Source organism: Lagopus leucura, unplaced genomic scaffold (genome assembly GCF_019238085.1).
Source record: "Lagopus leucura isolate 7727_CA_CO unplaced genomic scaffold, USGS_WTPT01 Super-Scaffold_100008, whole genome shotgun sequence".
Classification (NCBI taxonomy): Eukaryota; Metazoa; Chordata; class Aves; order Galliformes; family Phasianidae; genus Lagopus; species Lagopus leucura.
This window is the reverse complement of record NW_024962265.1, coordinates 2776053-2800981: the sequence shown is the minus strand read 5'-3', so window position 1 is coordinate 2800981 and position 24929 is coordinate 2776053. Positions and strand designations below refer to the sequence as shown.

The window sequence follows — 24929 nt, the reverse complement described above, 5'->3', positions numbered from 1 at the left end:
TAGGGAAGGGAAGGGAAGGGAAGGGAAGGGAAGGGAAGGGAAGGGAAGGGAAGGGAAGGGAAGGGAAGGGAAGGGAAGGGAAGGGAAGGGAAGGGAAGGGAAGGGAAGGGAAGGGAAGACCACTGTCCAAGCACCCCTTGAACTCTGGTAGCTTGGGACTGTGCCCACTGCCCTGAGGAGCCTGTTCCATGCCTGCCCCCTCTGGTGCAGAACCCTTCAGCCATGCAGCCTGGAGAAAGCTGCATGGGTGGGAATAAAGAAGGTGAGGATGAGGTGGTTTCAGTTCATGATTCTTCTGGACAAAACTGCAGCCTTTGGGCAGCCCTTGTGATCTGCCCCTCAGCACGGGAGTCTGCAGAACCAGTTATTTAATCTGTTCATTGTCAAAGAGCAAAAGGATTCAGACACCTCTTTCTGAAAAAAGAAAAAAGGAAAAAGGAAAAAGAAAAAAGAAAAAAGAGAAACAAAGAAAAAAGAAAAAAGAAAAAAGAGAAACAAAGAAAAAAGAAAAAAGAAAAAAAGGAAAAAGAGAAAAGAGAAAAGAAAAAAGAAAAAAAAGCACTTGTTTTTGCTGCAGGAAGTTCTCACTAAAGAAGACAAAACAAAGTTCCTTTAAAAACAAAGCCTTCATTAGCACTTCTTGTTCATCGCTTTAGATCACCATTGGAGCCATTTCACCATCTTATCCTTTTTTCTGTCTGTGAACTGGCCAGCTGCTGCTGCTGCATACAACAAAACTCTCCAGTTGCAAGGGCCTCAACTTCTCTGAAAATAATAATGATACATTTTGCCTCTTCTTTGTCTTCCTGAGGTTTTTTTTCTCAAACAGAATCTCCCTCCACACTCAAATTACTTCTGCAGGCAATAACTTTAAGCTGCTGAACTAACATTCTGACAACAACTAACACTTTACGTATTGATTCCAAAATACCATTGAGTGGCAGACAAACCAACCTATTTCCTCACCACGCCACGAACCTCTTTGCTGGTCATATTCCTTCCCCTGCTCATAGTTTTACTGCTCTCCCAACTATCCCCTCTTTGTACAGTTACAAGTACTACCAGAAGGAACCAATTTGGGTGTAGTTGATGCAAATTCTCCACCGCAGCCTAAAGGTGCTTGGGATCTCTCTAAGCTCTTCCTACGTCTTCAGCCCAACAAGCACCAAGCCCCAGTCACAGCACTGCATGGTTCTGCTTCATCCCAACGAGCAAACATTGGTAGTGTGGCTCTGACATTACAGAGCAAGAGAAAGACCAGGAGGTATAAAACTCCAAACCATGTTTTATACAAGAGCAGGACAGAATTAAGACATCTGTCAGTACAACACTTAATCCAGCAATATGGGCATGGTACAAGGGAATAGTTTCATCTGTGTCTCCCCACAGAGTTGCCCTCAGATGCATCTTGCCCTGAGGCTTGCACAGCCCTGGGCAAACCTTCTGCCCCATCCCCTGGTAAGGAATCACTCCAATTTCCCACGAGTAAGATCCTCTAGAATCACCTTGCTAACAGAATTCCCTGAAATTGAGAAAAACAGCACATTCACCTCTGTTCTGTCAGGTTGGCAGAGAGCTATTGCCTTGTGCTGGCCAAAGCAGCAAGCCCTGGCATTTCTGATCTGCACTACCTGCTAGGAGAGAATTGAAATGATTGAAACTTGCAATGACATGGGCAGAGCTGTGGCAGCAAGATTTGTTATTGAACTAAACTCCTGGCAGCTGCTGGTGATTAGGTTGACTTTGCATCAAAAACCTCTTGGGAAGAGGAAAGGCAACTGGAAAATATTACAGGATACACTTATTTTGAAATGAAACAACAGTCTGGACCAGGCTCTGAGCAACCTGATCTAACTGTAGATGCCTTCACTGCAGGCATTGGGATAAATGACCTTTAAGGGTCCCTTTCAACTCAAAGGATTCTATGACTCCCTGATTCTAGGAAATCATCCCAATCTGCAGCAGAAGAACACTCAGCATTAGGTTTCCCCAGAGATGTGGATGGGCCAAAAGGTGGGCTGCATCCAAGCCAGACCCAAGGAAGAACTCAGTATCTCAGTGGAGACGAAGGAAGAGAAGGAGAATCCTCCACGTTTCCAGCATCCCACAGATTCACGCCAAGGGTTATTACTCCCCAAAGACATTGGGCATCTCCTCTCAGAGCTATTGGTGCCTAAAGACCTCACTCAACCGTAATGGCCAGGATCTCCCACCACTGGGAGTCACAGACTCATAGAATCCCACTGAAGGACATGTCCAGCATCATTTCAGCTGCACCATTTCCCCATGGCTTTCATCCATCACCCTTCACTGGAGCTCTGCCCAGTTCACAGTGAGAAACGTGACCCCTTTTCTTATCAAAAGGTGTCATAGCTGGGTACTTCTGCTCTCTGTCACCACCACTGCCTGCCCTGGAGCAGTCACATTGACGCCAGAGCAGCTCTGTGCACACGGTTCTGCTTCCCTCTAGTGACAATGTGGGCTCACATCAGCACAGGATGATGGCAGAGCTCCATCTGGTGAAAGGGCCGCTTTCCCCTATGATCTGGGGAGATGTGGCCTCGGGGTTGGAGCCCTCTCCGCGTGCACCAAGGACATGGGATGGAAGCATCTCCTTCCCCATTGAGATGTGCAGAGCTCCGCGTGGAACATTTTGTGTTCCCAAGTGTAATCTTCATTTCTTTGTCCATGTCCTCTTCCCATGTCTGTTCATGCATGTTGTTGAGATGTTCAATGTCCCTTGAGGAGGGTGATCCAGGAGGGAGGAGCTGAGCAGAGGATAGCTGGTGGAAGATGTAACCCTCCTCACACACAATGTATGACACCTCCACACAAAGAGGAGCATTTACTGACTATTTATGCTCATATTCCTCACCCGGTTTTCCTACAACTGCATCACGGAGGAGATGTAAGATGGGTTAAGATGAAGCAGAGAGTGAATTTGCCTCCAGTCTGGTGGTCTGAGCACTGCTGGGAGGAGGCATTCCCCAGTTCCTTCTTTTTTGGTAAAACACCCAAAACTCATTTCCAAGGCGCACTTCATTGCTTTTTAAGCAATGCACACCTCTCCTAGGTACCCAAGACCAGTAAGGTCCTATTAACAAACAACCCCACACCATACTTTCAGCAAGATGCAATCTCTGCAATGTCTCCCCATAAGATTCTTACCCTAAAGCTGCTGTGCACAACTCACTTTTCTAAAGAAACCTTTCTGTCCTCCATTTTTCTAGGCTATCCTCACTTCACATTATGCATTCACAGCTGTAGTATCAAGGCTCCTACTCAAGGAGATTTGAATATAATTTCTATCAATTTCTGCCTTCCTCCAAGGCTCTTCAGGAAAATGCCAACCATGATCCAAGTGTACACTGGCTTTGCTCCTGGTGCCTGCACTGTCAGGCCCTCACCATGGATTGCTCACAAGTGATTTATCTGCTTGCTTGGATCCGTTCCCTGCACATTTGTCCAGCAGGAGTCAACTACCTTTGGCCACATAACTGATCGTTTCTGTCTCCTCTGAATTTTCTGCCTCATCACAGCGTTGTTTTGGGAAAAGGGGCTTTGCAGGGAGGTGATTCACTGCTCTGTGGATTTTCCTGCATATTCAATCCTTTGGCTGCTCTGTCCTCTCCCCGTGTTGCTGCTTCCCTGATTCACCCATCCCTCAGAGCAAATGGATTCACTGCTGAGGTTTATTTTTGGCTTCCAGCTGTCGCTCTCCTCACAGCTGTGTGTCCCTCCCCTTCCCCTGATGCCATCTCTCTCCTCCAGATTTTCCTCCTGATGCTTCTCCTGACCACATCCCTCCATCCTCCTTCCCTACCTTCTCAGTGCAGTGCTGACAATTTTCAGAAGCCCACCTGCACATATTTACATGCCAGTTAGCTTTCAGTAGCCCTTCCCCTTTTTATTTTCTCTCCTGAGTTCTCTGTTTGTTTCATGTTCGGAAGGGGTAAAAAGCCAGTAGCCAAGATTTAACAGATCTTTAAACCATTTAACAACTTTAACACTGTATGCATAAGGTTTTCAGAGTAGCTTTTGACCACCCTGCTCAGGAAACAACCCCAGCACATCTAAATGAGCTGATGTCTGCAAGGGGGTGAAATCAGTGCAGCTGCGGTGTTTGGGGGGGGGGGAGGGAGGAGGAGGATTTCAGCAGCCTGATGTCAACAGCAGCTCCTACAGCCAAAATGTGGGTCTGAAAATCCCCAGTTCAGCTGTTATTCAATCCCAGAGGTATCTCAGTTTTGCAGATGCTGCTAATGTGATGGTGATGCTTGCCATGCTGAGGGCCATGCTGTGGGCAATGCTGGGGAACTAGTGAAACCTTCAACTCCTGACAAGTCGAGCCTTCCTGGATTCACAGATGCACATGAAGTCTTCCCCCTTGTCTCAGCCAATGTGTTTAGGTAATGGGACACTCACCACAAAGCACAGCCTAAGAACCAATCCAGGACCAAGGTCTCCAGAGGAACCTGAGCACAGGACTTTTGACAATGGGCAGAGGTTGACTGCTCACCTGGCTAACACACAGAGCCTGGATTCCCCCCTCTGAGTGACGCTGTTTTCAGTCTTTTCTTGCTCCTGAGGCTCTTGTTTGAGATTGTTCCAATTTTCTACCTCCTTTCTGCAGCGCAGACTCCAGACCTGGGCACAGCACCCCTATGTCTCTCACTACACACTCCACCTGTTCCAGCTGACTCTCACCTCTCTAAGGCACTTGCCCTTAGTTTGAGAGTTGCCTGGGACTCCGATGTAGATGACCTCTAACTCCAGGTGCTTTGGAGATTTTTCACTTCCCAGCCCCAGCATCCCAGTCTGTGCCACCGTGGAACTGGATGATCTTTAAGATCCCTTCCAACCCAAGTCTTTCTATGACTCAGGATGTAGACACTCTGATAGTTTTGGCAAATCTCTGATAGGCATCGTTTCCAAAAGCATGATTCTATTCTAGATTCATTCTACAGCCCTACAAAACACAGGTTTACCAATCTCCACATCACCCACAGCAATGAACTTTTTTTCCCATTTCACTCTTGTAACAGGCTCTCTTGTGATTTCAGATCCTTCCGAGGCTGCATTAGGAGCACAGAGTTGACCCAGGGGAACATTACTAAACATTCAGCATTCTGCACGTAGATTTGTGCTAGGTTTAACATGGGCCATGGTGATATTTGCAGCCTTCCCATGGGTATATTATGCAGGGCTACGCAGGATATCCTTTGGAAGCCTTATTATGTAACAAAATATGCTCTCTCTCTCAGGATCTCGTAAAAACAAACTCCATCACCTTAGTTCAACAGAAGCAGTTTGGCTTCTGTCAGACTCTGCCACACAAATTACATCACCTTCCACTTTACTTGAATTAGCTCTGCCAAAATTCTTGCACGGCTGGTTTTTCTCCACTAGGTTGCAGCATTAACTTTTCTTCTGTCGTTGTCAAGCCTAGAAAGCAGGCCCTTTTTCAATAGGTTACTCTGCCCCGACCCTCCCCTGTAACCTGCTGGCCCACAAAAGACACTGAAGCCCAGAAGAGGTAGATGAAGGACTACAACAATTTTCCCACCACACCCCTTCTTCCAGACAGCTCTTTCCCCCTGGTGCTGGCAGTGATGGCTGCTAAGTCGTTCCTGCCGTTTTTCAGATTTATACTCAATTTTTCATCATGATGGTTCAGAGATCTCATTATATTTAAGGTCACATCAAACAGGTGAAAGTCCACAGCAATACTAAGCATTTTAAGGTACATGTTATGTCACCACTGGGACAGTAAAGGGAAGCTAACTGTGGTCTGCCATTGCTCGGCCACAAAGCCACTCATAGTTTGAAGTAGGGCTGGAGGATCATTGGTACCCCTGTAAAAGTTTGTGCGGACAGACTGGGCTGTAGAATGGTTTCTAGAAGGAACAACACTGGTGATGTTTCCACCTCCTTCCCCTGGGCACCCTTAGAGCTCTGCCCTGCTCCTGTGTGTTTTCACTTGGCTGAAGGTGCCTGAAGCAGGAGTCACAGCTGTGCTTTGAATACATGGTGGCACTTCCAGGCAGGGATGTGACATGTAAACCAGGCGTCCAGGTACCAACGCTCATGATGGGCACAAGGGGAGGGTAGGTGCTGAGGTACTGGCTCAGGCTGCCCAGAGAAGTTGGGGATACCCCATCTCTGGAAATGTTCAAGGCTTGACTGGATGTGGCTCTGACCTAATCTCATCCGGTGGATGGCAACCCTGCTCACAGCAGGACACTGGAACTGGATGACCTTTAAAATTCCTTCCTACCCAAGTCATTCTATGACTCAGGATGTGGGCACCCTGATAATTTTGGCAACTGATAGACACCATTCCCAAACACATGCCTCCAGGATGGACTTTGCGAGAAGAGAAAAGGAATGCTCAGATATGCACAGAGCCATAAGGTGTTGACTGCAAATGACAGATGCTCCACCTACTGCTTTGTTTGCGGTGGAGATGAGCAGGGTTTGGAATGAAGGAGGAAATTTTTACTATGACCAAGGGCTACACATAGTGGGGAGAATCCAGGGGCAGCAGGGTGCAGATGAGATGGAGAGAATGGAGTGGAGGAGGGTAATTTCTTGAGATTAAAGCCAGGTAATTACAGGCTGCAATAGCTCTTCTGAAACCATAATTTCAGATGTGAATATGGAAGGATGGAAAGTGCTAGAGGTTTCCCAAGGGCTTCCACGTATATCTGCGTGTTCTGGCTTCATCTATTTGCTTCTGGATGCTGAAAACATATGTGGCTGGTGTGGAGCATCCCACAGCTGCTTTGTGGGACTGCCTGTGACAACCTCAATCCCACTGTAGGAAGCAGGGCTGTGCCGCACAGGAGAGGCAGTGGTGAGCTAATTCCTGGCTGTGAACATACCAAAGGTGGTTAGGGATCTGCAGCCAAACTCCATGCTTCAGTGCCAGAGCATAGCAAAAGGCAACAACTGCAAACTGGGGCGCAGAACGCTCAGCTTGGACACAGGGATGGGCAAGGTGGTGATGCTCTGGGACAGACCCCTAGAACTGGTGCCCCTCTGATCCCAAGGGCTTTAGGATCCAGCAGGACTAAGTCATGGCTAACAGCGTGGCTGCAGTCCTGCTCTGAGATAGAAGTTGGATTTGAAATGTCCCTTTCATCCAGCATTTCTATGAAGGTATGACTGCAATTAGCTGTTTTCCTGCTTTGGACCATCATCTAACTTCTTTTGTGTTGTCTCTGCAGATTAGGAGCTTTCCTTCTGCCTTAGTGCTTATGGAACAATGACGTTTCCAACAGAATAGCGATGCAGGACTCAAGGGTGAGGAGAAGCATAGGAATTCCCCATGACCATGAGGAAAGCCCAAAGGCTGGACAGATATATGCAAGGTCCTCCTCGAGCCATGCACTACTGCACGATGACTCACCTTCCTTCCTACCCTAAGTCTCTCTCAACTGCCTCCCACTCAATCCCACAGCTCAGAGCTCTTTTAAGGCCCCAGCTACATGGCCAGCAATGGTGTTTCATTCACTTCCTCCTTACGTATGGGATATATCCTATGCATGTTCACTAGCCACCGACTAACACAGCCAACAAACCCTCCTTGATGCCAGCCTGAAACATTACCTTCTCATTCACAGAATCATAAAATGCTTCGGGTGGGAATGGACCTCAAGGATCATCAGGTTCCAATTCCCCTGCCCCATCCAACCTGACCATAAACACCTCCATGGATGGGCATCCACAACCTCTCTGGGCAACTTGTTCCAGCCTCACCACTCCCTCAGTAAAATACTTTCCCCTGACTAATCTATACCTCCCTTCCCTCCACACACTGCTGAAAAGAGTCTGGCCTCGCAGGGGGCAGAATGGTGAGGACGGACTCTTTTTCAGTGGTGAATGGTGACAGGACAAGGGGAAACAGCCGGAAACTGCAGCATGGGAAGTTCTGCACAAATGTGCACAAGAACTTCTTTACAGTGAGGTGATGGAGCACTGGAACAGGCTGCCCAGGGAGGTGGTGGAGTCTCCTTCTCTGGAGATGTTCAAGACCTGCCTGGATGCCTACCTGTGCGACCTGGTGTAGGGAACCTGCTTTGGCAGGGGGGTTGGACTCGATGATCTCTGGAGGTCCCTTCCAACCCCTACGATTCTGTGATTCTGCCCCCCACACCTTAGATACTTACAGACCTGGATCAGGTTCCCTCTCAGTCTTCTTTTCTCAAGGCTGAACAGACCCAGTTCACTCAGCCTTTCCTCATAGCAGAGATGCTCCAGGCCCTTCACCATCTTTGTGGCCCTCCGCTGGACTCTTTCCAAGAGATCCCTGTCTTTTTTGTACTGGGGAGCCCAGAACTGCACGCAGTACTCCAGATGAGGCCTTACCAGGGCAGAGCAGAGGGGGAGGATCACCTCCCTCGACCTGCTGGCCACGCTCTTTTTAATGCACCCCAGGATGCCATTGGCCTTTTTGGCCACAAGGGCACACTGCTGGCTCATGGCCAACCTGTCGTCCACCAGGATGCCCAGGTCCCTCTCTGCAGAGCTCCTCTCCAGCAGCTCATCCCCCAGTAAGGTCATTCCCCCTTTATCACAATCTACCCATGTAAAAACTTGATTTCCCTCACATTTAAAAACTCCCTTTCAATACGGGATTGCCTTCTTCTGCCACCAGTCTTGGACGTCAACCTTCAACATGTGCCAAAGCCTGAGCCCAGAAAGTATTTTCAGACATGGGGCACAGAATGTAGTTATTAGAAGGCTGTCCAGAAAGAGAATGTCCAGAAAGTGGGCAGAAATAAAGGGATGATGCTCCTGGAGGGTGCCCAGAACATAGCATGTCCCACTGTGGATGTGTATGGCTATGTCTGAACCCATTGTGCACTGCCTTTTCTCATCAAATGCTTCAAGGCTTAGAAGTGTCCCATGATGAGCTCTGGGCCTCATCCCCAAGATCCTCCTGGCATCTAACAAAATCCCACAAGTACAAGCTGCCCCCAACACAATAAATACATGATGGGTCTGGCTAGCAGTACTGCTCACCTCAACTTCCCTGACTCCCCATCCCACTTGTGGGCCTGGCACCTCCTCTTCCATATGCAATCCTACTCAGCTGCCTGTACTGACAGGGCGAAACTTTGGGCACCAAGTCCATTGTGGAGGTAAAAAAGCAGCTTTTTCCTATTTTTCAGTCTCCTTGTGCTGTCCTCATTCTGCAGCAGGGTCCTTGGAAGTTGCAGAGGGTACAGAAGGTGAAGGGATCTCCTCATTGTCCCACAAGCTCACGTGTGCTTTGCTTTTAATGATGTCTTGCGGCTTTTTACCTGCAGTGACCTTTCCCTGACTCCTTGTTTACACTGCAGAATAAAGCAAGACTTACTGCACAGTTCAGCTGGAGCCTTTCAGCCAGTGATCAAAACACTCTAAGAGTAACGTCTGAATTTTAAAATCATAATCAGAGTGCCCGACTGGCACAAGTTGGAAGAAGGCAATAAACGAAGCAGGGGGTTGGAAGAAAACAAAGAACGGCATGAGAGGAATCCATGTTTTCATCAGAGTCCTAAATATTTTGCACCGCCTGCCTCACATTCAGCATCCAAAATTAATAGATTGTTTGACCTTAATTTCTATGTGCTTTGACTCCCTGTTTGTGAAGTAGAAATAGTAACAGAGCCTTCAGAAAGGGCTGTCATCACAACAATTGCTTTGGCCAAGGCACTTGGACGCTGGCTGCAGGGATGAGCATGAAGAAGAAAAGAACGTGGCCACTGATCACCATCGTGTGGCCAGAACACCTCCTGGGCGTGCAATTACGGCCTGCACCACACACAGGAGACAAGAGGAACGTTAAAAGTCACACGAGTGGGATGCCCTATTTGTGGAGCCTTGCTCCTTTAAACACATGTGGGAGGGAAGACTGGTAAATCCTTGGACAGTTTCTCATCTTGGCTCGACTGGGCTGGACTTCAGGCTCAATCTGTTGTCTGGTCCCCTGTCATAGCTGCTGTTATAGTGATTCATCCATCTGGTTTTCTGGGAAGAGAAAATGAGCGAGGGAAATGCTTTTTTTTTTTTTGGCTGAATTTCTTCTGCAATGACTATGATTTTGCACCCACTGGAGTTGATGGAGGGAAGTTTTGCACATCAATTTTTGCTCTCTGGAGCAGATGGAGCAGTGCTGAGAAGCCTGTTCTCTGAAGCCAGACCACAACAGCGATGTTCTCAGCTGTGCTTCAAGAAGAAAAAGACTGTAACAAAACCCTCAGCAGATCCTAGGACCACATTCATTCCCTGGAATTCACTCTCCAGAAATGATGCCTGCTGACCAGTGGGAAGGAGACTTGGACAGAAATCCAGGTGGAAAATATTGGTGTGGGAGGTCTTCACGTTGGAACTGAATAGCTGCTCTCACGAAAGTTCTGATTAATTGTAGATTAGGCACAGAAAAAAAATCCTATGAGATTTCACACTGGATGATATTTAATACTAGAACAGAAGAAGCCACAGCGCTTTTTTTTGTTGGTGTGCATGGCAAAGACACTGCTCCTTTGGCAGAGACAGTAAACTCATCCAGCTGGTAGCAGCAAGCATTCTAGGTTGGCTAAGTGGAGACACGGTGCTTAATAACACTAGTTTAAACAAGCCAGCTTCAGGAGATCCTTTTTTCCTCCCCTTATTCCCATCTTTGTCCCAGCTTGGCCATGGGTCAGACTGGGGAAGTAGCAGTTTGGGTGGGAGCAACCATTCCTTCATTTAGAGACATTATTAATTCCTGCCAATTGGGTCACGTATCGAAGTTCAACTTTCCTACTGTATTAAAGTAAACCCTCCTGGGAGAAAGTCTTCTCTTTCCACCAGCTTCATATCCATTACCAGCCCTCCTATGAAAACCAGATTCTCCTTGAGCCCTCCAGCACAGAAAGAACCCACCTTGCTGCTTTAGCATCCTTCCTCTCTCTTGCCCCTTATTTTAGCCTTGACACCTTTTTCTCTGCCCCAGCAGCCTTCCCTTGGGTTTGCCCGTTCCATGATTTCACCCCAAGTGGGTGGTGAGCTCGCTTTCCCTACATGCAGCCTCTTCCTAGTGGCTCCTGGGCCAGCTGCCAGCTCCTCTCCACCCACAGCCTCTCTCACAGAAGTGAACCATGCAGCTCCTGCAACCTCCCGGTCTGAAGGAGACATTTCACATCTGGCTTGCTTGGGGAAGAGAAAGGGAAGCCAGAGTGTCCTTTGATGTGACTACGGGCCCATCAGTATCCTTGGCTGGGTGGCCCTGCTGTGGCAGTGGGATCAGATGGACCCACTGATCCCTTCCAAACTCAGCCGGGATGTGATTTTATGAATCTAGCTTAGGAAATAGCTTTTCAGATTCGATACCAAATGGAACTTGGCCTTTTAAAACCACTTACTCTCCTTTGCTTGGATTTAAGCCTTCTCTAAACCACTTGAGATGTGGCTGTATCAGCCCTTGCTAAACAGCAGCACCAAACAGAAAATAGTCCCAAGTGCTCAGAGTCTGTGGAACTCAACATCACACTAAGAAGTGGATTTGATTCAGATTTTGAAACCTTTGTTAAACTGAACAGAGCGCAGGATGAGTGTTCAGTGTTCTCAGGTTCTTCCTCCAGGCTTCAATATGGTATTCCGGGGCTTGAATAAGAATCTTCTGACTATTCCTTCTCCCCATGCCGTATTTGTGCTGCCAACCCAGTTCCGATTCCGATGATTTATTCACTTCGCCCAGAATGCAGCACATAAGCACTTCACTTTTTAACTTGCTTTACTCAAATATTTTCAGAGAACTGCTTCCTCAGATGCGTTTACATTTGGGAAATTAAAAGCTAAGCAACAGCTCCGCTAGGAACAAAAACATCATAAAAATTCCATGGTTGCCAGAAAACATCCCAATACAGTGACAAACATGGCGATGCTGTGGTACTGCTGATCATTCGTGGGATGGTTCACGTATCAACTATTCATGACCGTCTTAAAATGTCCAGGCTGATCTCAAGTAGAAAGCATTGGTTTTGGTTTTAAATCAGTATTTCACTCAGAAGTTCTCCAACTTAATTCTGATTTGCACACTGAAATCTGCAAATCTCCTTGCACTAAAACAAGGTATTTTCCTTAAGCTGTGACTTCAGTTCTCCTGCAGCGCGTGAAAAGCTGTTACACAACAGTGTATTTCATAGCCTGTCATTATTTGACAATCTGTCGTTGTTTTTGTGAATTTTCAGGTAAATTTAAGTCTTCCCAGATGTAATTTTGGGCAGGTCCTAATCTGCAAGAAGCAAGACACCTTTTGGTATGCAATCCTATCAATGCAAGGAATTTCTGGTAATGGCAAATTATACTGGAGGCCACTCATTCTTCTCATTTGTTCCACAGTAAGGATGGGCAAGATTAAATAATGGTAATACCTAGCCAAGAAAATTCTGTGGTCCTCCAAAGGTTATTAAGAGATCAGGTAACTTGGCTGTGCTAATGGCTTTTACAACAGGTAACTTGCTTTAGATATCAGGCTGCATGGACTGGGACCCCAACTGTGAGACACGCAGGACCTGAACTTTGATTCCTTTGGAAAATAAGGCCTGAACACATCCGTCCTCTGCAGCAATCAGATGAACACTGCGACCACCTAATACTCAACTTCAACTCAAATTCTTTCAATTCCAAGGCTTACCTCTCCTTTTTATGACAGTGAATCATGAAATCCAAGGCTCATCTCAGCTTTTTATGCCAACAGATCATTACAAAACTCTCCTGCCACATGAAGAGAAACTGGCTTTATGGACCTGGAAGCACAAGTGAAAAACACCAGTGCCCAAGTTACCTTTTCCTCAGTTTTGCCAGTTGCAGGAAAGAGTGCAGCCATAGATGTATAATGCATATTAACTCCTGGCCATGTGACTGATGCCAGCACAAGAGTTTTGGTTTTTATGACAGTGAGACTTTCCATGAGAATTATAATCTCTTAGGGAGGAATGGAAGCCCTCTGCTTAGAAGATGCAGGTGAATCTCTGGCAACAGGCTGGTTAATATAATGATGCAGGCTTTACACTGAAGGACTTGGGAGACAGGGTATAAAATGACAGTGCTCACAGCATTGTAACCAAGGAATGAGCCAGGCCAACCACAACAGGGACAAACGTTCCTTAGCTGCCTTTCAGTCACCTCACAGATGTGTATAGCTACAGAGATTCCTCTCACATTCTCCTGAGGAAACCTGTATCCTCTCTTCCCTTTTCTTCTCCAAAGAGCGCGTATATCAACACACGCAGCATAGGGAATAAACTGGAAGAACTAGCAATCAGTGTGCGTAATACAGGCCACCTGATGAGGAGGAAGGTGATGGTCTGTGTGATTCTATGAGGCCTTCTACAAACAGCTGGAAGTAGGCATGAGATTTTATGGGGGACTTCAATCATCAGTATCTGCTGTAAAAGTAAAGCTGCCAGGCACAGCAAGAAGTAGGACTGCAACACTGGACTTCAGGAGAGCCAACTCTGAAATCCCCTAGGACCTACTTGGAGATATCCTACAGATTAGAGCACTGGAAGGTAAAGGGGCCCAAGAGTCGATTAACATTCAAGCAGAACTTTTTCCAAGCTCAAGTGCATTCTTATGAGTAAAAAATCAGGTAAAAGTAGCAGGAGACCTGCATGGATGAGTAAGTCAAAACTCAAATGGAAGAGGAAAGAGGATCTGACCAGAGATTCCCTAGGCAAACTCAACACACACAGATCTATGGGCATGGACTGATGAGCACAGAGGGAGCTGGCAGAAGTGATTGCTGAAACACTATTATCTATGAAAAGATATGGAGAAGTGCATGAAGACTGGAGGACAACCGATGTCACCCCAGTCTTCAGAAATGGCAGGAAGGATGAGCTGGGAAACTCTGGTTCGGTCAACATCACTTTGAACCCTGGGAAGATGGTGGAACAATTTTACTTTGCAGATTATCTTCAAGCAAGTGAAAGAAATGAATGTGATCAAGAGTAGTCCTTATAAATTCCCCATGGGGAAACTGTGCTCAACCAACTGGGTAGCCCTTCATAAACGTCACGACTGCTGGCAGATCTTGTCTGCCTTGACTTCAGCAAGACTTCTGTCTAACTCCCAAAACATCCTTGTAGGTAAGGTTAATAAGTGTGGCACAAGCAAGCTAACAGGGAGGTGGATTGAGAACTGGCTGAAAATCAGAGCTCAGAAGGTTCTGATAAGCAGCACAAAGTCTTGTTGGAAGCCTGCTAACCCTGTTGGAAGAATGCTAACAGCATTCCGCAAGGACTGGAACTGGATCTGGTCATGTTCAACATCTTCATACAATGATCTAGATTAAAGGAAAGAGCGCACCCTCAGAAAGCTTACTGATGATACAAAGCTGGGAGGAGCAGCTGACACATCAGAAGGCTGTGCTGGCATTCAGTAAGACCTGTACAGGCTGAGAACTGGGCAAACAGGAACCTGATGAGGTTCAAGAAGACAAGCATAGAGTCTTGCACCTGGGGAGGAATAACTGCATGCATCAGTACAAGGCAGAGACTCAACTGCTGGAAAGTAGTTCTGCAGAGAAGAACCTGAGTGTCTTGGTGTACAACGAGTTGCATTCAAAAGAGCGTGGCCAGCAGGGCAAGGGCAAGGGATGTTCTCCTTCCCCTCTACTCTCTCTGAAGGAGGCCACCTCTAGACTACTTTATCCAGCTCTGGACTCCTCAGTTCAAGAAAGAGAGAGAAGAGAATCCAGCTGAGTGCTACAAAGATGGTAAGGGGTCTGGAGGAGCATCTCTCCTATGAGGGAGGAGTGACACCTCAGTCTAGAGAAGACTGAGAGGGAATCTTATCAACATTTCTAAATATCTGAAGGGCAGATGTCAAAAGGATGCAGCCAGGCTCTTTTTGGTGGTACCAGGTGACAGCATAAGGGGCAAAAGGCACAAACTGGAATACAAGAGTTCTGTACAAACATGGGGAAATCTTTACTTTGAGGGTAACAGAGCACTGGAACAGGCTGCCCAGAGAGGCTGTGGAGCAACTTCTGAGCAAACCACTGTATTTACTGGTGGTATCTAGTTATGTCCTTACACACCTGGTTAACAGCTGGGATAGAAGTGGATAACTAATCCAGCTATTATGCCTGGAACCACAAACCTCTGAACCTTCTCAGGGGAGATGCATCTTTGCATCTGGTGGGGAGCACTGGAGAGCAGAAGCCACCTGTTAGATGAACTCTGGTAATAGCACACAAGCAACCAAGCACACAAGCCACCAAAAATTGCTTCATTATCCTCTCTGGACATGATTTACCAGAAAAGATATCTAGAAATTGTAACTCTATTTTTGCTAGTGTTACCAAAATGAGAATTTGCTCTCCTGGCATATTCAATTTGCTAAGCTTTAATACTGTGTTTTACAGCACAAGAAAACTCTGCCAACACAAACCTCTGCTGTTCCATACTTAGTAAACATCCCAGCCGGAATCACCCTGCAGCAAAACCCATGCTACCTGCATTTCTTCTGCTTGTATCCCTGAAGCCCATTACTACACTGGAAAAGTGCACTAAGGACACGACAACAGGTCAACACAGTTAAAATAACCTCAACACAGGTTATTTTAGCTATGAAATCTCAAGCTGCTTTGAAAGACTTGGGAGCAATTCATCAGAATATACAATTTTGTCTTATTTTCTACTCTTCCCTCTGACAAGCATTTTATGCCTGCATGCTTCATCAATTAATGCAAGGATTAGGCTGCTGAAAATTACTGATCTGACCATGAATTCATCTGTCATGGACACAAAATCCTTGTCCACCACCATCCCAAATTCTTACACAATGTTAGAAAGTTATTTCCTCCCTAAATTCCCAATGCATGATGGAGTTTACAGAGCTTCTCTACGCAAAATCCAGGTGTCAGAATTATGATGGAGGATAACAGAAGTCTAGAATCACAGAACAGTTTGGGTTGGAAGGGACCTTTAAGATCATCTAATTCCAACCCCTTGCTATAAGCAGAGATACCTCCCTCTAGACCAAGTTGCTCCCAGCCCCATCCAGCCTGGCCTTGAATGCTTCCACAGAGGGAGCAAACAAAGTCAGCAAACAAAATTTGGTGCAATAGCAGTGATTGTCTCTCAGCACTGTTTTTTGGCATGGTATCAGTTTTTACTCCATTTCAACATCACTCCAGAAAAGAAACCTCACAGACCATGAAGGAACCTCCTCGCACTTTACAACTGCCGCAGGGTACCCAAGGGTAGGATCAGCACAGAATCACAGAATTGCTCAAGTTGGAAAAGACCTTAAAGATCATCAAGTCCAACCTCAACCTAAGCATACCACCCTAACTCTTAACAACCCCCTGCTCAATCATGTCCCTGAGGAAATGGATGAATGGATGGAGGATGGAGCAAACTTGCAAGCAAGCAGTAGGGACACTGTGGGACCTGACAAACATTCTAAGATTGCTGCGGTCTTCATCAACACTGCTTTACATCTACATCTGGCTGCACGACAAGGAAGCCTGTTCTCTAGTAGCAGCTTCACTTTCAAAAAGATCAAGTGCAGAGAGTAAGCAGAAACAAATCCATTGTATATTTCTCCTCTACTTCACAGTGAATTTTGTTTTCACTTAGCATCTTTCTTTCTTTCCTTCTCTTTTCTTTCTCTCTTTCTTTCTCTTTTCTTTCTCTCTTTCTTTCCCTGCAGCTGCAAGAAAGATCTAACAAGCAATAGGACGCAGTCTTCTAAGCACACAGGCACACTTGCAGCATTACTCACATCAGAAAAGCCTTTCAGGGAATCCAAGTACTTGGCAGCTTCCTTGTTTCTCACTATATGGTACAAACAGAGAAAATTACTACAGCTTAAAAACCTCTTACCTTTCAACAGAATTAATTAAATTTTGATAGTATCCTTGAGGCTTTTTTTTTTCCTGTGATCACTTATTATTAATTTGTAATTGATTCTCACCGTAAGATTAGTCTTTGTGATAGCAAGTTTCCTTTAAGTGTAAAAACTTCTTCATTTTCAGACCTCACCTTGGCAAGCACAGAACAAGCCACTAAACTCTGAATACCTTTAAGTCCGTGTTGATGGACTTTGCACAAAAAATAATTTAAGCACAGGTCTGTATGGGAGCTACTTCTGCGCTAAACAGACTCAAAACATACTGATTATTTGTAACCCACATTTCAAGGCTGCAGTATTTTTTTTTTCCTGTATAGCTTATAAGCTCTGTAAGAACATCTGCTAAACTCCCCAAACTATGTATGCAGGCACGTGTCAGCTCTTGGCATCACAGTGCAAAATATACTCCACTAGCTGTTCGACACCCTCGGAATTTTAATTGTTTTTATGGTAACTTGAGAGCTAAATAAACACAGCACTCACTACCCACTGCTGAGAGTTTAAACAAGACAAATCATGGCAGTGGATTTCACAAAAGGACTGAAGCAAGAGACCAGAAAGAGGCCGTGTACCTTCCACACTGAGCCTCTTCTGGATTGTGACGACTTGATGCCTTCTTAGTTAAACAAACAAACACAAGGGAAGGCAAAGGGTGAATGTGCTGCTCCCAACAAGTTACCAGCTTATGAATGTTTCTGAATCCTCAACAGCTGCTCCACTTATTTGCAGTCTACAGCTGCTATTTTGCAGTTTCCCCATAGAAAAGAACCAGGAAAAGCAAGGTACTCCTGCTATAAGCAGTTAATCTAGGAAAACATCCCCTGCTAGAGGGATGTACTGCAGTCTGTGTTACTACCTCCCAGAGAGTATGATACTCTGGTTGAGGAATGCTTTTCAGAAATTATCTTCACGGCTAATGAGCTCCTGCTGCAACTGAGGATATGACCCAGAGTCAGACTCTGCATCTCTGGCCAGTTCTGCTTCCCTGAAGAGCACAATTCTTGGAGAAAACTTCGATAAGTAACATCCTTGGGAAGATGACTCAGTTTTGTGGCTTATGCTGTTAGCAGTGTAAGAGTGGAGAAGGCAAAAAGCTCTTAGGTTAGCAATGAAATCTTGCACAAGATCTGTCTTTCAGAATGTCCAGAGTGCACTAACTGGAGACTGGAAAGGTTCCTGCTGCTGACTTTTTATTTCCTTATACCCCCTGGCTAGATCATTAAACCAACAGTGTTTTTCAGCATGCTTTTTCTTGATCTTGAGTCCACACTGATAATTCCCACTGGAAAAACAATCTCCCTTTATCTTCACATTGAGCACTGTTTGACTTTCCAAAGCATTCTGAATATAATTTTTACAGTCCTTTTTTTTTTCAGTCCTAGGTAACAACATTAAAAGATTCTCTTTGGAGTCTCTTGTATAAAATTCACAAGGAGCAATTCCCCAATCACTATAACCGATTTCAAATGGTGCTAGAAAATATTATTGACTCTGAACACCAAAAGAAATCAGTCATCCTCTAAAGGGGTTACTGAGATCTGCAAGGATGAAGAGTTAGGTACTAAACAGTGTTTTACATTGGAGGATCCCCAAATATTTGAAAACATTCGTAGTTACCTCTGTGGCATTATTCCCTAGAAAAATTGTTGAAGCACTTCAGACAAAGATTTAGAAGATGAAAACTTTCAAAATCTTTAGTTATATACTCCTTTGCAGTTGTACAGAGTAGCCTCAGTCAATGTGCTCTACCACGTTTGGTCCAATTCTCACAGATATTGATGCTAGTTATTTCCATCAACTACACCTATCACATTAAGCTACCGACTGCAACCTGAACATTGAAAAACCTGAAAAATAAATAAGCACATTCAAATCTACCAAACACACCACATGAAAATGCAAACATGCAGCAGCTGGATGTGGACATCATCCAGCACTTTCAGTGCAATGTATGATACACACACTGTATGTAACAGGCACTTACAGAAGCAGTAAAGAACAAAAACCCAAAAAGGCATCCACGACGGGCATAAAGCAGAGCAAATGAGGCTCCCTTCCTCATTTCTCGCCATAACGTAAGAATGTAATTCAACAGGGGCTGTTTTAACATCAATGTCTTCAATGCTGTGTTGCAATTCCATATTATGCTTTTCTGCAATGTTTATGTCTCGTAAGTCCTTCTCTGTTTCCAAGTTCTGGTTGACTGGTTGACCACCTACAAATACTATAAACATGCTCGTGGCCAGCACCATTACAACAGAATTTCTGCCTTTGAAATCACATATTGCACTGCTCTCCCAAGGACTGTCTGAGCCATGCACTCTGAGGTCACAGCCTACTTAAGGAGTCTGTCCAGTGGTGAAGCTAAGTCTAGCAACAGAAGCACACAAAGATCTTGACCTTCTTTCTCCACCAGTGTTTCCAAGGATCCACTTCACTGATGAACACAGCAGGCATTCTTCCTCCAAGAACACTGATTTCAAATGGTGCTAGACAATAAATAGTTAAATCTAAACCACCATATGAAACCAGCTTCCTGAGGGAGCTTGTTTCTAGCCAAGACCATATTCCTGTAACAATAAATCAGAAGAGTATCTATCCATGGTGGTTTTTTCCATCTTTGTTTTTTCCTATTAAATAATCAATGCTTTTTCTTACTTCCTGATTCTGCTTTGAGTCACCGAATGCTCATTTGTTTTCTATTACAGCGCTACCAACAGAAACAGAACTGCTTACAGCACTATTACCCTGAAGAATGTTGTTAATCCAGATTACAACACGTACCAGGGCGTACCGAAGGAAGAAGGACCCTCATCCTACTTTCAGAACTGCCGTCGTCCTGGCACAGTGTCTGCCGAGGTCTCCCCACAGCACCGAGATCACCGAGGACGTCAGCAAGAGAAGCACTGCTGCAAACTCCCTCTAGTGACAGCAAAACACCATGCGAAATGCCTCCTGCTCAATGCTGAAACACATTATTTTTAGCAGCAGTAGCAGAAATAACAGCGTGTGAAACAGTCTATGTATCAGTCCCTGCATGCTGACTCGTCCCAAAGATGGACCAGTCCACTGTTTGTGGGTATTTGTAACGCTAGAGGTGTGTGCCCAAACCTAATGTGAGGGCTGCATTAATTAACTGCTCAGCGCTGGCACTTACCACCTGGTTCCACCACGATTTCTAGGAAGTCTGACACAAGGATTTTTCTTGGAACTCTATTACTCAAGTGTGTTTTAAACCATTTAATCTTTTCAAACAGATGTATTTTTTATAACCTGTCTTCAATGTCTCATTTCAGCTGGCAGAACAAACATACCCAAGTCGAGTCTACGAAATCAAGTCAAACAACTCCCAGTGTTTGCACAGATGAGGCACAGCCACGCTCACGGTGACATTCTGCGAAGCACTCCATAAGCACATCACAGAGCTTCAGTGAGAACAAATTACCCGAAGCAGCAGCAGCACAACAGCACAGCGTGTTCTGATGACAGAAGGCAACTGCTGTGCCCTGTGTGGCTGTAAAACAACACTGTTCTGGCGGGCGCAGGAAATGCTGATGCTTTAACACTGTGGACAATTTCCTCAAGGCATGAAAAAGCCTCAAACTTTGCCCTGCTGCAGTATAATTCAAGAAGTTAAGGGCTGTACTTGTTCCCTTCTGCAGTGTCATACCTGCACATTCTGTGCCTGCTGCTGGCAGCTCTGTGCAAGCTGACTTCAGCTGATTACAAACATCACCCGAGATGAACCCATCCGCAGTCTCCTGAGGACAGCCAAGTAGTGTTAAAATTGTTCTCTTCAGGCAGCAGGAAATCATGTCAGAAATGTAATTAATTACATCTATTTCCATGTGTTAATTACCTCCAGAGGTGTGTAACTCTTCATTTACCACGGCGACAAGCTAAACAACTAGCTGAGCCTAGAAACTGAGCTTCTACACGGCTGAAGATGGAAGAGAGAAATGTGAAATGAGCATAGGCAGTTCCCAGGGAATATCTGTTGGCAGGACAGCTTAAGCACTCCCCTCCCAGAAAATCTTCAAGAGAAAATCCAACAAATTTGGCATCAATCTGTGGGACAAGGAGGCAGTAAGGCTTCACAACCGTTATCTTCCCTGGTCAGAGGCAAGGCTGAACTGCTGCAGTGTGTGTCCATGCACAGTTACACGTGCCATGTACAAGGGATTTGCAGTTGAGGTTCAGCATGTGTGTATGTGCATTTATTGCTACTCCTACAATGGGTGCAGACCACAATGTCTCAGTATGACTAACCAAAGGACAGACTCTTCCACTGAACACATCTGTACTTTTGAAGAAAGTGTCTTTCAAAAAATGTAAGAACAATGTGCAGTTCCAGAGCACAGACAGCGAGAAGCACTCCTGCATTAGGGCTGTAAACTGTTCTTCTAAACTGGAAGAACAAATGAACTACAGATAGAGAACTAAGCTACTTCTCCAAGACGCCTCCTAATTAGCTCCTTCAACTATCAGACCCTGTGCATTTTTAATGAATCTTTAGATCTTGGACTTCTCTGTCCCTTCCACATTTGCTAGCAATAATTTCTTTGTTTAACTGGAGAGGAAGAAGAGGAGCAGAGTAGACAACACCTTCATGCTGATGATTCTACTTAGTAGAAAAGCAGGAACTTGGGAAATATAGAGAGCAAACTCAGCTCAGTTAACAGACTTACATAAAAACTGGAAATGCACAAGCTTCTTGTTTCATTGTTTCTGTAGTTACAAATTAACACTATTCTGTACCCTTTCAGAGGAAATAAAGCATCAGCAGTTTGATCTTCACAATATTACAGAATTCACAAGGCCTTATCTGACATCAGTGAGATTACTTACACGAGTGAAGCTACGTCAGAGATTAAACCACTGCAAGTTTGGAGTTTTCTCTGGTTTTGTTTTGCTGCTGAATAATTCTAGTGACTTACGAGTGGTTTAGCTGCAGCCAAAGGCTTAGCAGGTCTTTCAGTGTATTGCTTCCTTTCCATGTTCTGCCATCACAGGAGCTGCCTAAGCGGATTTTGTTAAAGCTTTTATCTATGACAATTTTATGATCCATCCACGACAGGCTGCAAGACCGAGTCAGCCTGTAATTTGGAGACAATAGCCTTCAAGTGAGTTACATCTGACAAATTGCTCAACTTACTGTAACTTTTCAAATTCCTTTTTTTAATAAAATGTGAAGCCAAGAGAAGATGACAGATTGATAACTTTGCAGAAAGCCTCTGTTAACAGAGCGGCTATAGCATGGGAAGCAGGAGTGTGAACTTCCTACTCAACACTTGGCCATGTATCTCACTTATGAGTTGCTGCAGATACCCCACGGCAATAAGACCAAGGAACCATAAAGGAATTGTTTGCCAGCTGAAAAAACAATTAATACTTACTGCAGTGAGGAAGGGAAGAACTGCCTACCAAGACAGTAATTGAGACTGTGAAGTCAGCTACAGATGTCTTTAAAGGGTTTTTTCCCCAGTAATTTTCAATGAGAACTTAAAGCACTGCTATTGGTGAAAAGCTGTTTCATCTTTTATTTTTCTGCACCATAAATCCCCCAGCGTTTTCACCACCAGACAAACGAATTCCAACTATCAAGAGAGCTCACCCGCTATGTAATTTGTCTTTTTTTGTTCCCTTCATAAAACAAGCAGGAGAAATGTTTCTAATTTGCAAGGCTGAATAAATACCTACTGCGTTTGCCAAGACTTTATTGACATCCACTGGCTGTCCACAAAGCTGACTTATTTCTCAGATAGATGGTTTATCTCAAGCAAAAAAAAAAAAAAAAAAAAATCCAAACAACACAAAACCCCAAGATATTAATCCTTAAAAACAAACAAATGAACAGTTCAATAAATATTTCTACATCCAGTGAAACCCGTCCAACTGGGATACAATACCAGAGCAGGTTTTTGCTGACAGCAAGACCACTTAACATTGGGACATCCTCCAGTGCTTGCTGTGCCTCTGATGCTGCAGTTCATGTCACCTCCAGTTGTACTGATGCAGCTGTCCTTGGGCCACGCTGTGAACAAAACCATTCACATGATTCTGATTCAAAGACAAAAAAAAAAAGCCTTTATTTGCATTTCTGTTCCTTACTAAGATATTTTCAGAGCCCTGGGTTTTCACATAGTGAGCAAAGAGATGGCATGGCATTGCTGCTGACCTGGAAATAAATGGATGGGAGTAGGCAGAAACTTATTAAGCTGGTGCTAGCTAGAGACATGAACTGTGGAATCACACCTTGGATAACATCAAATCCCATCTCCCTTGCTCAGCTGGTCACGAGAAACAGAGATGAGAGTTTCAGTCTGCAATGAAACACTTCTTGAACTTACAGACAAAAATCAATACATCAAACTTTGAGATTCTTATTGAAGTTTTACTAGGTCTTCATAAAATGCCCAGCTTTCACTCCTGGCCTGCTGCCTGAACTTTTTTTTTTTGCTGAGTAATTTTGTTATCTTAGAACTGGCAACATGAAAGAAACACCCTAAGCTTTTACAGCTGTGATTTAATGACTACAAGGTCTGTGCTGGCTTGACATAAACAGGTAACAAGAAAAACTGTTTAGTCACTTGGGGAAGGAAATTAATGACATGACAAATCATTACTGTTAAAATTTCCTACACTGATGACAATACTTTGCATACCTCGCTTTCCTTCCTGTCCTTTGTTTAGCACTAATGAAAAGATCTACCAAGCAAACAATTGGGGGTATTTCCTTTGGAATGGGCGAACAGCCCATGAGTAAAGACCAGTATTACTAAGCAAACATCCATTTCATTTGTTCTGAGCGCACAATATGCTTATGTTTTTCATTTTTGAAGCTTCTCAAAGCCTCTAACAGGAAAGGTCTGATGGCTAATGCTGCAAAGCATTTACAAGTACCACCTGATACCAAGGAGGGACACAGATGTGCTATACCTTAGGAAAAAAACAGCTTCTACCACGTCCAATTGTCTTTTTTTCTGAACAATCCATTATGAATGAGAAAGGGTTGTCCTCAATCTGGAAAAAAAAAAAATGTCAGAAGCTGTTTGTGTTGCTCTTGAAATAGACAATTGAAAATGTAACCTCATAATCATTCTTCTCTTCCTCCAGACTCCTCTACAGGCCTTGAACCCTTTTCTCAAGGTCTGAACTTTGAGTGCTTTTACAGTCAAATCAATAAAACAGGCAACCAAAGTTTACTACTAAACTCAGAAAACAGACACTGTGTTCCCTGTCAAATGAGTCATTTTGGACTAGAGACCCAAAAATTACTGAATGATAGAAGTAAGATTTAATTGATTTGTTTTACTTTGAGGCACTGAATCCCTGGCAGTGGCATAGCCCCATACTAGAGTAAATAACTCCTTGCAGAAGAAGGACCTGTAAATAGTAGGAGCCAGCAAATCACCTACTGAATGAAGCAACGCCCTTGCTATGCAAGTCTTTGAAACCCCTTCATGTTTATTTTTTGGGATTATTAGGGAAAAAGAAATCCTGAAAATACAAAAGCAAGCTTATCAAGCTGGGGAAAATACAGTGAGATGCTCATATGACAAAAACTATAGTATACGAATTATGCATTACAAAAATTACTGTAAAAAAAACTGACTTCAATTCTTACAGGGGGAGAGAGATTTCTGTGCACTCAAATTCAAGCACAACCAGCACTCACTGCTCTGCAAGGAATGATCAGCAGATCTACATGAACATTATCATCATGCTTCTTTTTGCAGTACTTGTGAGATTGTGAGGCAGAGAACAGTGAAACGGTCTGTCTAACTCCTTGGAATCTGCCATCCCCAAACTCAGAAAGAGCTACTGAAACAATAAGGGAACAGGAGCAGCCAGGCTTCTGTCTCTCACTCCACTATTTCTGCCCTTTTTCCCATCCTGTGCCCATCACCACAGCAGCTGACTGTTCCTCTGTCAAACAGCAATCTTTGGGGCAGCACAGGGGCTGCAGACTTGTTTTCTTTGGAGGGCATCACGGCTTTCTGGACAGAAGCATCACATGCTGCACTTCAGAA

General features: G+C 44.7%; 1 long non-coding RNA gene across 4 annotated transcripts in view; it reads right to left on the bottom strand.

The window, feature by feature from the left end:
- Positions 1-22449: 22449 nt before the first annotated feature.
- The window catches only part of LOC122180714, a 116476-nt gene continuing 113996 nt past the window's right edge, over positions 22450-24929 (bottom strand). For all 4 annotated transcript variants that reach the window (XR_006179209.1, XR_006179210.1, XR_006179213.1 and 1 more), the window contains 2 exons: positions 23836-23919; positions 22450-22930 (listed from right to left, as the gene is read on the bottom strand). This is a non-coding gene — a long non-coding RNA (uncharacterized LOC122180714). The remainder of the gene's footprint in view (positions 22931-23835; positions 23920-24929) is intronic.